At 43.0% G+C, this 9,407-nt stretch overlaps 19 non-coding genes across 19 annotated transcripts; all 19 read left to right on the forward strand.

Annotated features, from left to right (window-relative positions):
* Window positions 1–224: 224 nt before the first annotated feature.
* On the forward strand, window positions 225–297 carry trnav-uac (transfer RNA valine (anticodon UAC)). Its single transcript has one exon. It is a non-coding gene; the product is annotated as a tRNA-Val (tRNA).
* A 240-nt stretch (window positions 298–537) lies between these two features.
* Window positions 538–610, forward strand: trnav-aac (transfer RNA valine (anticodon AAC)). The gene has a single exon. It is a non-coding gene; the product is annotated as a tRNA-Val (tRNA).
* Window positions 611–733: 123 nt separating this feature from the next.
* On the forward strand, window positions 734–806 carry trnav-cac (transfer RNA valine (anticodon CAC)). The gene has a single exon. It is a non-coding gene; the product is annotated as a tRNA-Val (tRNA).
* Window positions 807–1,239: 433 nt separating this feature from the next.
* On the forward strand, window positions 1,240–1,312 carry trnav-cac (transfer RNA valine (anticodon CAC)). The gene has a single exon. It is a non-coding gene; the product is annotated as a tRNA-Val (tRNA).
* Window positions 1,313–1,544: 232 nt separating this feature from the next.
* Window positions 1,545–1,617, forward strand: trnav-uac (transfer RNA valine (anticodon UAC)). The gene has a single exon. It is a non-coding gene; the product is annotated as a tRNA-Val (tRNA).
* A 630-nt stretch (window positions 1,618–2,247) lies between these two features.
* Window positions 2,248–2,320, forward strand: trnav-cac (transfer RNA valine (anticodon CAC)). Its single transcript has one exon. It is a non-coding gene; the product is annotated as a tRNA-Val (tRNA).
* A 232-nt stretch (window positions 2,321–2,552) lies between these two features.
* trnav-uac (transfer RNA valine (anticodon UAC)) lies at window positions 2,553–2,625 on the forward strand. Its single transcript has one exon. It is a non-coding gene; the product is annotated as a tRNA-Val (tRNA).
* Window positions 2,626–2,865: 240 nt separating this feature from the next.
* On the forward strand, window positions 2,866–2,938 carry trnav-aac (transfer RNA valine (anticodon AAC)). Its single transcript has one exon. It is a non-coding gene; the product is annotated as a tRNA-Val (tRNA).
* Window positions 2,939–3,061: 123 nt separating this feature from the next.
* trnav-cac (transfer RNA valine (anticodon CAC)) lies at window positions 3,062–3,134 on the forward strand. The gene has a single exon. It is a non-coding gene; the product is annotated as a tRNA-Val (tRNA).
* Window positions 3,135–3,567: 433 nt separating this feature from the next.
* trnav-cac (transfer RNA valine (anticodon CAC)) lies at window positions 3,568–3,640 on the forward strand. The gene has a single exon. It is a non-coding gene; the product is annotated as a tRNA-Val (tRNA).
* A 232-nt stretch (window positions 3,641–3,872) lies between these two features.
* Window positions 3,873–3,945, forward strand: trnav-uac (transfer RNA valine (anticodon UAC)). Its single transcript has one exon. It is a non-coding gene; the product is annotated as a tRNA-Val (tRNA).
* A 630-nt stretch (window positions 3,946–4,575) lies between these two features.
* On the forward strand, window positions 4,576–4,648 carry trnav-cac (transfer RNA valine (anticodon CAC)). The gene has a single exon. It is a non-coding gene; the product is annotated as a tRNA-Val (tRNA).
* Window positions 4,649–4,880: 232 nt separating this feature from the next.
* On the forward strand, window positions 4,881–4,953 carry trnav-uac (transfer RNA valine (anticodon UAC)). Its single transcript has one exon. It is a non-coding gene; the product is annotated as a tRNA-Val (tRNA).
* A 748-nt stretch (window positions 4,954–5,701) lies between these two features.
* On the forward strand, window positions 5,702–5,774 carry trnav-uac (transfer RNA valine (anticodon UAC)). The gene has a single exon. It is a non-coding gene; the product is annotated as a tRNA-Val (tRNA).
* Window positions 5,775–6,709: 935 nt separating this feature from the next.
* Window positions 6,710–6,782, forward strand: trnav-uac (transfer RNA valine (anticodon UAC)). The gene has a single exon. It is a non-coding gene; the product is annotated as a tRNA-Val (tRNA).
* Window positions 6,783–7,524: 742 nt separating this feature from the next.
* trnav-uac (transfer RNA valine (anticodon UAC)) lies at window positions 7,525–7,597 on the forward strand. Its single transcript has one exon. It is a non-coding gene; the product is annotated as a tRNA-Val (tRNA).
* A 434-nt stretch (window positions 7,598–8,031) lies between these two features.
* Window positions 8,032–8,104, forward strand: trnav-cac (transfer RNA valine (anticodon CAC)). The gene has a single exon. It is a non-coding gene; the product is annotated as a tRNA-Val (tRNA).
* Window positions 8,105–8,530: 426 nt separating this feature from the next.
* Window positions 8,531–8,603, forward strand: trnav-cac (transfer RNA valine (anticodon CAC)). The gene has a single exon. It is a non-coding gene; the product is annotated as a tRNA-Val (tRNA).
* A 232-nt stretch (window positions 8,604–8,835) lies between these two features.
* On the forward strand, window positions 8,836–8,908 carry trnav-uac (transfer RNA valine (anticodon UAC)). Its single transcript has one exon. It is a non-coding gene; the product is annotated as a tRNA-Val (tRNA).
* The last annotated feature ends 499 nt before the right edge of the window (window positions 8,909–9,407 follow it).

The raw sequence follows: 9,407 nt of genomic DNA on the forward strand, positions 1-9,407 counted from the left end.
AATTTTTACTATATGTGCGGAAATGGCTCTAAGGTAAGTGGATATCCAGCTACAAAGGCTAAAAGCTATTTGAAGGCAATCATACTAAGGATCTCGGGCCAGACTCCAATGGTGAATTATCTCTGTTCTGTTGTTTGTGGAATCTACACAGACTGACACTCTGCTTGCGGTGCAGATTATGGGATGAACCTGTCTTGGAAAAAGGCCACTAAACTCACTGTGAGGTTTCTCTAGTGTAGTGGTTATCACGTTCGCTTTACACGCGAAAGGTCCCCAGTTCGAAACTGGGCAGAAACAAATTGAGTGTTTTTTAACTAAACATGCTGAAATGGATCTCCGGCAAGCGCATTTCCACACTACAAAGGCTCCAATTTCAAGCTAGTTGAAGGCAATCGTGCTAAGGATCTCAAGACAGACTACCAAGCCCAATGAGCACTTTCCTGTTGCTTGTGGAATTTACACAGACCAACACTCTGATTGCAGGGCAGATTATGGGATGAACCTGTCTTGGAAAAAAGCAATTAAGCTCACCATGAGGTTTCTGTAGTGTAGTGGTTATCACGTTCGCCTAACACGCGAAAGGTCCTCGGTTCGAAACCGAGCAGAAACAGCGGTCAGCTTTTGACAGAAAGTATAGATTGTTTGCGACGCTAAGAGTATTTAGCTCTCGTTTACATTATACGTTTTTTAAAATTCGTGATTCGCAAGACTTCCTTATGCTACCTCAAGACAGGTTTCCATAGTGTAGTGGTTATCACGTTCGCCTCACACGCGAAAGGTCCCCAGTTCGAAACTGGGTGGAAACATCTTGAGTAATTTTTACTATATGTGCTGAAATGGCTCTCAGGTTAGTGGATTTCCATGCTACAAAGGCTGTAATTTCAAGCTATTTGGAGGCAATCATACTAAGGACCTCAAGTCAGACTACCATGATGAATTAGCTCTGTCCTGTTGTTTGTGGAATCTACACAGACTGACACTCTGCTTGCAGTGCATATTATTGGATGAACCTGTCTTGGAAAAAGACCACTCAACCCAACGTGAAGTTTCTGTAGTGTAGTGGTTATCACGTTCGCCTAACACGCAAAAGGTCCTTGGTTCGAAAACGAGCAGAAACAGCGACCAACTTTTGACAGAAAGTATGAATTGTTTGCAACGCCAAGACTATCTATCTCCCTTTTACATTATACACATTTTAATTTGTGAGTCTGAAGATTTTCTTCTGCTTCCTGAAGACAGGTTTCCATAGTGTAGTGGTTATCACGTTCGCCTCACACGCGAAAGGTCCCCAGTTCGAAACTGGGTGGAAACAACTTGAGCAATTTTTACTATATGTGCTGACATGGCTCTAAGGTAAGTGGATATCCAGCTACAAAGGCTAAAAGCTATTTGAAGGCAATCATACTAAGGATCTCAAGCCAGACTCCAATGGTGAATTATCTCTGTTCTGTTGTTTGTGGAATCTACACAGACTGACACTCTGCTTGCGGTGCAGATTATGGGATGAACCTGTCTTGGAAAAAGGCCACTAAACTCACTGTGAGGTTTCTGTAGTGTAGTGGTTATCACGTTCGCTTTACACGCGAAAGGTCCCCAGTTCGAAACTGGGCAGAAACAAATTGAGTGTTTTTTAACTAAACATGCTGAAATGGATCTCCGGCAAGCGCATTTCCACACTACAAAGGCTCCAATTTCAAGCTAGTTGAAGGCAATCGTGCTAAGGATCTCAAGACAGACTACCAAGCCCAATGAGCACTTTCCTGTTGCTTGTGGAATTTACACAGACCAACACTCTGATTGCAGGGAAGATTATGGGATGAACCTGTCTTGGAAAAAGGCAATTAAGCTCACCATGAGGTTTCTGTAGTGAAGTGGTTATCACGTTCGCCTAACACGCGAAAGGTCCTCGGTTCGAAACCGAGCAGAAACAGCGGTCAGCTTTTGACAGAAAGTATAGATTGTTTGCGACGCTAAGAGTATTTAGCTCTCTTTTACATTATACGTTTTTTAAAATTCGTGATTCGCAAGACTTCCTTATGCTACCTCCAGACAGGTTTCCATAGTGTAGTGGTTATCACGTTCGCCTCACACGCGAAAGGTCCTCGGTTCGAAACCGAGCAGAAACAGTGACCAACTTCTGACAGAAAGTATGAATTGTTTGCAACGCCAAGACTATCTATCTCCATTTTACATTATACACATTTTAATTTGTGAGTCTGAAGATTTTCTTCTGCTTCCTGAAGACAGGTTTCCATAGTGTAGTGGTTATCACGTTCGCCTCACACGCGAAAGGTCCCCAGTTCGAAACTGGGTGGAAACAACTTGAGCAATTTTTACTATATGTGCTGAAATGGCTCTAAGGTAAGTGGATATCCAGCTACAAAGGCTAAAAGCTATTTGAAGGCAATCATACTAAGGATCTCAAGCCAGACTCCAATGGTGAATTATCTCTGTTCTGTTGTTTGTGGAATCTACACAGACTGACACTCTGCTTGCGGTGCAGATTATGGGATGAACCTGTCTTGGAAAAAGGCCACTAAACTCACTGTGAGGTTTCTGTAGTGTAGTGGTTATCACGTTCGCTTTACACGCGAAAGGTCCCCAGTTCGAAACTGGGCAGAAACAAATCGAGTGTTTTTTAACTAAACATGCTGAAATGGATCTCCGGCAAGCGCATTTCCACACTACAAAGGCTCCAATTTCAAGCTAGTTGAAGGCAATCGTGCTAAGGATCTCAAGACAGACTACCAAGCCCAATGAGCACTTTCCTGTTGCTTGTGGAATTTACACAGACCAACACTCTGATTGCAGGGCAGATTATGGGATGAACCTGTCTTGGAAAAAAGCAATTAAGCTCACCATGAGGTTTCTGTAGTGTAGTGGTTATCACGTTCGCCTAACACGCGAAAGGTCCTCGGTTCGAAACCGAGCAGAAACAGCGGTCAGCTTTTGACAGAAAGTATAGATTGTTTGCGACGCTAAGAGTATTTAGCTCTCGTTTACATTATACGTTTTTTAAAATTCGTGATTCGCAAGACTTCCTTATGCTACCTCAAGACAGGTTTCCATAGTGTAGTGGTTATCACGTTCGCCTCACACGCGAAAGGTCCCCAGTTCGAAACTGGGTGGAAACATCTTGAGTAATTTTTACTATATGTGCTGAAATGGCTCTCAGGTTAGTGGATTTCCATGCTACAAAGGCTGTAATTTCAAGCTATTTGGAGGCAATCATACTAAGGACCTCAAGTCAGACTACCATGATGAATTAGCTCTGTCCTGTTGTTTGTGGAATCTACACAGACTGACACTCTGCTTGCAGTGCATATTATTGGATGAACCTGTCTTGGAAAAAGACCACTCAACCCAACGTGAAGTTTCTGTAGTGTAGTGGTTATCACGTTCGCCTAACACGCAAAAGGTCCTTGGTTCGAAAACGAGCAGAAACAGCGACCAACTTTTGACAGAAAGTATGAATTGTTTGCAACGCCAAGACTATCTATCTCCCTTTTACATTATACACATTTTAATTTGTGAGTCTGAAGATTTTCTTCTGCTTCCTGAAGACAGGTTTCCATAGTGTAGTGGTTATCACGTTCGCCTCACACGCGAAAGGTCCCCAGTTCGAAACTGGGTGGAAACAACTTGAGCAATTTTTACTATATGTGCTGACATGGCTCTAAGGTAAGTGGATATCCAGCTACAAAGGCTAAAAGCTATTTGAAGGCAATCATACTAAGGATCTCAAGCCAGACTCCAATGGTGAATTATCTCTGTTCTGTTGTTTGTGGAATCTACACAGACTGACACTCTGCTTGCGGTGCAGATTATGGGATGAACCTGTCTTAAAAAAAGGCCACTAAACTCACTGTGAGGTTTCTGTAGTGTAGTGGTTATCACGTTCGCTTTACACGCGAAAGGTCCCCAGTTCGAAACTGGGCAGAAACAAATTGAGTGTTTTTTAACTAAACATGCTGAAATGGATCTCCGGCAAGCGCATTTCCACACTACAAAGGCTCCAATTTCAAGCTAGTTGAAGGCAATCGTGCTAAGGATCTCAAGACAGACTACCAAGCCCAATGAGCACTTTCCTGTTGCTTGTGGAATTTACACAGACCAACACTCTGATTGCAGGGAAGATTATGGGATGAACCTGTCTTGGAAAAAGGCAATTAAGCTCACCATGAGGTTTCTGTAGTGAAGTGGTTATCACGTTCGCCTAACACGCGAAAGGTCCTCGGTTCGAAACCGAGCAGAAACAGCGGTCAGCTTTTGACAGAAAGTATAGATTGTTTGCGACGCTAAGAGTATTTAGCTCTCTTTTACATTATACGTTTTTTAAAATTCGTGATTCGCAAGACTTCCTTATGCTACCTCCAGACAGGTTTCCATAGTGTAGTGGTTATCACGTTCGCCTCACACGCGAAAGGTCCTCGGTTCGAAACCGAGCAGAAACAGTGACCAACTTCTGACAGAAAGTATGAATTGTTTGCAACGCCAAGACTATCTATCTCCATTTTACATTATACACATTTTAATTTGTGAGTCTGAAGATTTTCTTCTGCTTCCTGAAGACAGGTTTCCATAGTGTAGTGGTTATCACGTTCGCCTCACACGCGAAAGGTCCCCAGTTCGAAACTGGGTGGAAACAACTTGAGCAATTTTTACTATATGTGCTGAAATGGCTCTAAGGTAAGTGGATATCCAGCTACAAAGGCTAAAAGCTATTTGAAGGCAATCATACTAAGGATCTCAAGCCAGACTCCAATGGTGAATTATCTCTGTTCTGTTGTTTGTGGAATCTACACAGACTGACACTCTGCTTGCGGTGCAGATTATGGGATGAACCTGTCTTGGAAAAAGGCCACTAAACTCACTGTGAGGTTTCTGTAGTGTAGTGGTTATCACGTTCGCTTTACACGCGAAAGGTCCCCAGTTCGAAACTGGGCAGAAACAAATCGAGTGTTTTTTAACTAAACATGCTGAAATGGATCTCCGGCAAGCGCATTTCCACACTACAAAGGCTCCAATTTCAAGCTAGTTGAAGGCAATCGTGCTAAGGATCTCAAGACAGACTACCAAGCCCAATGAGCACTTTCCTGTTGCTTGTGGAATTTACACAGACCAACACTCTGATTGCAGGGCAGATTATGGGATGAACCTGTCTTGGAAAAAGGCAATTAAGCTCACCATGAGGTTTCTGTAGTGTAGTGGTTATCACGTTTGCCTAACACGCGAAAGGTCCTCGGTTCGAAACCGAGCAGAAACAGCAGTCAGGTTTTGACAGAAAGTATAGATTGTTTGCGACGCTAAGAGTATTTAGCTCTCTTTTACATTATAAGTTTTTTAAAATTCGTGATTCGCAAGACTTCCTTATGCTACTTCAAGACAGGTTTCCATAGTGTAGTGGTTATCACGTTCGCCTCACACGCGAAATGTCCCCAGTTCGAAACTGGGTGGAAACATCTTGAGTAATTTTTACTATATGTGCTGAAATGGCTCTCAGGTTAGTGGATTTCCATGCTACAAAGGCTGTAATTTCAAGCTATTTGGAGGCAATCATACTAAGGATCTCAAGCCAGACTCCAATGGTGAATTATCTCTGTTCTGTTGTTTGTGGAATGTACACAGACTGACACTCTGCTTGCGGTGCAGATTATGGGATGAACCTGTCTTGGAAAAAGGCCACTAAACTCACTGTGAGGTTTCTGTAGTGTAGTGGTTATTACGTTCGCTTTACACGCGAAAGGTCCCCAGTTCGAAACTGGGCAGAAACAAATTGAGTGTTTTTTAACTAAACATGCTGAAATGGATCTCCGGCAAGCGCATTTCCACACTACAAAGGCTCCAATTTCAAGCTAGTTGAAGGCAATCGTGCTAAGGATCTCAAGACAGACTACCAAGCCCAATGAGCACTTTCCTGTTGCTTGTGGAATTTACACAGACCAACACTCTGATTGCAGGGAAGATTATGGGATGAACCTGTCTTGGAAAAAGGCAATTAAGCTCACCATGAGGTTTCTGTAGTGAAGTGGTTATCACGTTCGCCTAACACGCGAAAGGTCCTCGGTTCGAAACCGAGCAGAAACAGCGGTCAGCTTTTGACAGAAAGTATAGATTGTTTGCGACGCTAAGAGTATTTAGCTCTCTTTTACATTATACGTTTTTTAAAATTCGTGATTCGCAAGACTTCCTTATGCTACCTCCAGACAGGTTTCCATAGTGTAGTGGTTATCACGTTCGCCTCACACGCGAAAGGTCCTCGGTTCGAAACCGAGCAGAAACAGTGACCAACTTTTGACAGAAAGTATGAATTGTTTGCAACGCCAAGACTATCTATCTCCCTTTTACATTATACACATTTTAATTTGTGAGTCTGAAGATTTTCTTCTGCTTCCTGAAGACAGGTTTCCATAGTGTAGTGGTTATCACGTTCGCCTCACATGCGAAAGGTCCCCAGTTCGAAACTGGGTGGAAACAACTTGAGCAATTTTTACTATATGTGCTGAAATGGCTCTAAGGTAAGTGGATATCCAGCTACAAAGGCTAAAAGCTATTTGAAGGCAATCATACTAAGGATCTCAAGCCAGACTCCAATGGTGAATTATCTCTGTTCTGTTGTTTGTGGAATCTACACAGACTGACACTCTGCTTGCGGTGCAGATTATGGGATGAACCTGTCTTGGAAAAAGGCCACTAAACTCACTGTGAGGTTTCTGTAGTGTAGTGGTTATCACGTTCGCTTTACACGCGAAAGGTCCCCAGTTCGAAACTGGGCAGAAACAAATCGAGTGTTTTTTAACTAAACATGCTGAAATGGATCTCCGGCAAGCGCATTTCCACACTACAAAGGCTCCAATTTCAAGCTAGTTGAAGGCAATCGTGCTAAGGATCTCAAGACAGACTACCAAGCCCAATGAGCACTTTCCTGTTGCTTGTGGAATTTACACAGACCAACACTCTGATTGCAGGGCAGATTATGGGATGAACCTGTCTTGGAAAAAGGCAATTAAGCTCACCATGAGGTTTCTGTAGTGTAGTGGTTATCACGTTTGCCTAACACGCGAAAGGTCCTCGGTTCGAAACCGAGCAGAAACAGCAGTCAGGTTTTGACAGAAAGTATAGATTGTTTGCGACGCTAAGAGTATTTAGCTCTCTTTTACATTATAAGTTTTTTAAAATTCGTGATTCGCAAGACTTCCTTATGCTACCTCAAGACAGGTTTCCATAGTGTAGTGGTTATCACGTTCGCCTCACACGCGAAATGTCCCCAGTTCGAAACTGGGTGGAAACATCTTGAGTAATTTTTACTATATGTGCTGAAATGGCTCTCAGGTTAGTGGATTTCCATGCTACAAAGGCTAAAAGCTATTTGAAGGCAATCATACTAAGGATCTCAAGCCAGACTCCAATGGTGAATTATCTCTGTTCTGTTGTTTGTGGAATCTACACAGACTGACACTCTGCTTGAGGTGCAGATTATGGGATGAACCTGTCTTGGAAAAAGGCCACTAAACTCACTGTGAGGTTTCTGTAGTGTAGTAGTTATCACGTTCGCTTTACACGCGAAAGGTCCCCAGTTCGAAACTGGGCAGAAACAAATTGAGTGTTTTTTAACTAAACATGCTGAAATTGATCTCCGGCAAGCGCATTTCCACACTACAAAGGCTCCAATTTCAAGCTAGTTGAAGGCAATCGTGCTAAGGATCTCAAGACAGACTACCAAGCCCAATGAGCACTTTCCTGTTGCTTGTGGAATTTACACAGACCAACACTCTGATTGCAGGGCAGATTATGGGATGAACCTGTCTTGGAAAAAGGCAATTAATCTCGCCATGACGTTTCTGTAGTGTAGTGGTTATCACGTTCGCCTAACACGCGAAAGGTCCTCGGTTCGAAACCAAGCAGAAACAGCGGCCAACTTTTGACAGAAAGTATGAATTGTTTGCAACGCCAAGAGTATCTATCTCCCTTTTACATTATACACGTTTTAATTTGTGAGTCTGAAGATTTTCTTCTGCTTTCTGAAGACAGGTTTCCATAGTGTAGTGGTTATCACGTTCGCCTCACACGCGAAAGGTCCCCAGTTCGAAACTGGGTGGAAACAACTTGAGCAATTTTTACTATATGTGCTGAAATGGCTCTAAGGTAAGTGGATATCCAGCTACAAAGGCTAAAAGCTATTTGAAGGCAATCATACTAAGGATCTCAAGCCAGACTCCAATGGTGAATTATCTCAGTTCTGTTGTTTGTGGAATCTACACAGACTGACACTCTGCTTGCGGTGCAGATTATGGGATGAACCTGTCTTGGAAAAAGGCCACTCAACCCAACGTGAAGTTTCTGTAGTGTAGTGGTTATCACGTTCGCCTAACACGCAAAAGGTCCTCGGTTCGAAAACGAGCAGAAACAGCGACCAACTTTTGACAGAAAGTATGAATTGTTTGCAACGCCAAGACTATCTATCTCCCTTTTACATTATACACATTTTAATTTGTGAGTCTGAAGATTTTCTTCTGCTTCCTGAAGACAGGTTTCCATAGTGTAGTGGTTATCACGTTCGCCTCACACGCGAAAGGTCCCCAGTTCGAAACTGGGTGGAAACAACTTGAGCAATTTTTACTATATGTGCTGACATGGCTCTAAGGTAAGTGGATATCCAGCTACAAAGGCTAAAAGCTATTTGAAGGCAATCATACTAAGGATCTCAAGCCAGACTCCAATGGTGAATTATCTCTGTTCTGTTGTTTGTGGAATCTACACAGACTGACACTCTGCTTGCGGTGCAGATTATGGGATGAACCTGTCTTGGAAAAAGGCCACTAAACTCACTGTGAGGTTTCTGTAGTGTAGTGGTTATCACGTTCGCTTTACACGCGAAAGGTCCCCAGTTCGAAACTGGGCAGAAACAAATTGAGTGTTTTTTAACTAAACATGCTGAAATGGATCTCCGGCAAGCGCATTTCCACACTACAAAGGCTCCAATTTCAAGCTAGTTGAAGGCAATCGTGCTAAGGATCTCAAGACAGACTACCAAGCCCAATGAGCACTTTCCTGTTGCTTGTGGAATTTACACAGACCAACACTCTGATTGCAGGGAAGATTATGGGATGAACCTGTCTTGGAAAAAGGCAATTAAGCTCACCATGAGGTTTCTGTAGTGAAGTGGTTATCACGTTCGCCTAACACGCGAAAGGTCCTCGGTTCGAAACCGAGCAGAAACAGCGGTCAGCTTTTGACAGAAAGTATAGATTGTTTGCGACGCTAAGAGTATTTAGCTCTCTTTTACATTATACGTTTTTTAAAATTCGTGATTCGCAAGACTTCCTTATGCTACCTCCAGACAGGTTTCCATAGTGTAGTGGTTATCACGTTCGCCTCACACGCGAAAGGTCCTCGGTTCGAAACCG

The sequence above is a fragment of the Pseudorasbora parva genome, chromosome 5 (assembly GCF_024679245.1).
Source record: "Pseudorasbora parva isolate DD20220531a chromosome 5, ASM2467924v1, whole genome shotgun sequence".
In the NCBI taxonomy this organism is placed as follows: domain Eukaryota; kingdom Metazoa; phylum Chordata; class Actinopteri; order Cypriniformes; family Gobionidae; genus Pseudorasbora; species Pseudorasbora parva.